The sequence below is a fragment of the Lates calcarifer genome, unplaced genomic scaffold, assembly GCF_001640805.2.
Source record: "Lates calcarifer isolate ASB-BC8 unplaced genomic scaffold, TLL_Latcal_v3 _unitig_4759_quiver_1261, whole genome shotgun sequence".
NCBI lineage: Eukaryota > Metazoa > Chordata > Actinopteri > Centropomidae > Lates > Lates calcarifer.
In genome coordinates, this window is record NW_026117085.1 from 6,303 (window position 1) to 9,887 (window position 3,585).

General features: G+C 42.7%; 1 long non-coding RNA gene across 1 annotated transcript; it reads left to right on the forward strand.

Annotated features, from left to right (window-relative positions):
* Positions 1-1,877: 1,877 nt before the first annotated feature.
* On the forward strand, positions 1,878-2,862 carry LOC127140528 (uncharacterized). Its single transcript, XR_007811015.1, has 3 exons — positions 1,878-2,248; positions 2,391-2,523; positions 2,664-2,862. It is a non-coding gene; the product is annotated as an uncharacterized LOC127140528 (long non-coding RNA).
* Positions 2,863-3,585: the final 723 nt, after the last annotated feature.

A 3,585-nucleotide genomic window follows, 5' to 3' on the forward strand; every position in this document is an offset into this window, starting at 1 on the left:
GACTGCACCTACTGGACATGGATGAGAGTAAAATCTACGCCAACACAGAAATCACTGCAGCACTGGAGAACATGAGACAAGTCAGTTTGGACAACATGATGCCTCTTCTTCATATCACACAAACACTGAGCAGGCCTGACACTCTGACCATTGTTCACCACAATACAGAAGGGTTGCCGTCTCATGTTAATGACACAAAGAGCCATCATGAACTGTGTCTAGCAGATGTGTTGTGTCTCACAGAAACTCACCTACAGGGTTCCTTTGTTGCTGAGTCTCCACCTACAAGGTTACAACATGTTCAAACGCAACACACACCTGTCCTATACAAAGTTCCCACAGATGGCCAGCAGAAGTGGTGGTGGAGTTGCTGTTTATGTCAAAGACAACATTCAGGTTCGTGAGAAACAGTATGTTCATAATGTAACTGACCTTGAGTTTGTGGCTTTGAAGGTTGAAGCTCCCATGAGTGCACTGATTGCAGCTGTGTACAGACCTCCAGACTACTGTATGAGATCATTCCTGTCTAACCTGAGCAGCCTGTTGGACTCACTGGAGATCCTGGATTGTCATCCCATCATTGTCTGTGGTGACTTTAACGAGAATCTTTTATCCGGAGCAAGCAAACCGATACTGGAGCTGTTTGAGTCTAGAGGATACACACAACTCATCACTGCTGCAACCACAGAGAAGAACACACTGCTGGACCTGATCTTCATCTCACAACCACAGAGATGTCTCCATTCTGGTGCGATGAAAACCTATTACAGCTATCACGACCCTGTGTACTGTGTACTGTCAGCTGAGTCTGAAAGGTGGAAAAATGCAAATGATTTGAATCTAAAATCCACATTTTCAGTGCAGAGATCTGAGAAAGTAGTTTATGAGAACTTTGTGTGAAATTGTGAGAAAAGTAGAGCAAACCAGCGAACAGTGTATTTGATAAAATCTAAAAGAGTATATCATTATTACTGTGTCTACTGATGAGTGATTAAGAGAGACAGCCACAGCAGTTTAATATGATCTAAATTCGGGGGTCCTCTATAGAGCCGGACCACAGGCTGTTCCAGCCTCACTGAGGCTGTGAGGGAGGGAGGGAGGACCAGAGGACCCCTATAAAATAACAAACTGCAAGGCTTCTTTGTTGCTTGAGGAATATAACAATGTTTGACAAAGTGCTTATCATTTTTATCCCTCAACCATAACACTGTCTTTGTATGTCACCTGGTAAAATATAGTCACAGTGATGTATTCTGTTCAGGTTCCTCCAGTGAGTAAGGTAAGGTAAATTCAGTGAGAGTCATGTTGTAGTTTTTAAGTAACATTGTTGTTGAACTAATGTAACTGTCCATGTAAAGGAAACCTAATTTTACTGTTTAACAACTTATTGGTAGATTTCATGTCATAGGTAACATTGGTTTGGTAATCAGAACTGTTAAGAGTATTGGATAATGTTATAGGTCATATAGTCTTTCCGGTTAGTCAGTGAGTTGTATATGTATATGTTGTATATGTCAGTGAGTTGTGCTTCCCTTGTGTTTTGGCCTGTGTATTTATCAGGGTGGGTTTTGGGTCTGGGTTGGTAAATACACAGGCCAAAACTTTCAGTAGCTGTATAGAACTGCTGTAAAGCTGAGCAGCTGTACAACCATACAACTGCTTAAAAACACAGCAGTTCTATACAGCTACTGAAACATGTACATGTATATATACAGCATTACAGTGTATATATACAAGTACATGTTTCTGTGTACAAAGCTGTACTGCACTGTAGCAGTACAGCTTTGTACACAGCTGTCAACACTGGGAATACATCAGAAAGTGTGTGTTCTCAATGTAACACACACTTTCTGATACCTACCAGCTGATACCCCACATTTCCATCCACCCAATGTCCCAGTGCCCTCTGTCATCCTGCTGCCACTGACCACACACCACAACACCATCTTAACTGTCAGTCTGAGGTGGACCCATCAGTACTGGACCACACAGAGACATGTTCTACTTCCTGCCAGTCCCAGTCTTTCTTCAAAGCAGACGATGAGAGAACTCCTGCCAACCTTTGCCTCACCTTCTCTGTGACTCTCAGACACTGGATCAGCTGACTACAGCCAAGACATCATCCTGCCACAGACCAGTCATCACAGCACCATCCTGACTGTTGATCAACAGCAGAGTCATCAGTGCTGGACCACACAGAGACCCTGTTCCTCCTCAGTGCTCAGGCTTCCTCACAACAGAGCAGAAGGTATGGTTGGTTTTTGTCATATAACAGGACTTTTTGATGTTTGTTCATTCATCTGTTCATATTACAGTAATACTGTTGCTCTTGACTTTTATGTCACAGTTAGGAGTTTAATAAAGTTATGTACATGAACTTCTTCCTTCAGGTCTTCCTTCACTGTGATTCTCCACTTCACAGTAGAGACCACTGCACAGCTCCACAAGCTAGTGAACTATGTGAGATGGCACTGTGTGCTTCCTCTCTGCAACATCAAGCTCCTCCTCCAACACGTGTTAAAGGTAGCAGTTTTATTCTCCTACTCCTGCCATACCAAATCTCCTGATGATCAAAACAACAGAAACACTATTGGTGCATGCAGTTTGCATTTACAACTAAAGAAATGTCAGAGAGAAAGTTTCCCACTGTTTTTCTCTTTAAGGTCTCTGCACCTCTGTGTCCTCCATGTTCACTGACACTGACCAGATGACTGAAAGCAGAAGCTCTACAGCCACTGGAAAGGTCAAAGGTCAGTCCATCTTCATGCTGACACTGTGCTCTGTTGACAGTTTTGGTTTGTGCCAACAACTGACTGAAGAGCATCATGACAGAACAAACTGTGAACCCTGGACAGAATGACTGTGTCTCTGAAAACAGCTCTGCAGTTTAAAGGATCTTTTGGACTGTTGACCTCTACCCAACTGAGATATGTTTATTCTGCATCTCATAAGAATTTATTCCTTTCCTTTTCATTTCCTTTCCTCCCACCCCCCCAACTGCCCACCTGTCTCTTCATCAATAGATAAAGAGAACAGATAGAGAGGGAAAACAGGTCAATTAGTTCAGGTGCCACAGGCACGTCAACTAATTAACCTGGAGGAGAGGCCAGATTTTAGTCATCTTAATCATTAGTGTGGGGTGTCAGCTGCTATGTATGTTAAAGGTTTCTCACATTTGTGCTCTTAGCCTTGATCTAATCTAAAGCTCTGGGTACAGACATGAGTCCTACACTGTTTAGAACTCCAGTGGTAAAATGTGTGTGAAACTGAAGCTCAGGGTTTTCACATGGGCCTTGTCTAATGACGTGATTGTTCCCATGTTACTCCTCTCACCTGAAGTCACACAGGTGAATTACATTTTGAAAAACACATTCAAATGTTGGATAACATACACCTGAACTGATCATGTTGATATGATATGACAGTGGAGTTCTGCTGGAGTTGCTGAGTCATGAACTACTGAGCACATTAGATCAAGTCTAACCACTGTGTGAGAAGCCTTTGGTGGTAAGGCTGAACAATTCTGTGTAGAAACCACTGAGATCAATGCTGTCCAACAAAAGACACCATGTACTCCATGTTCTA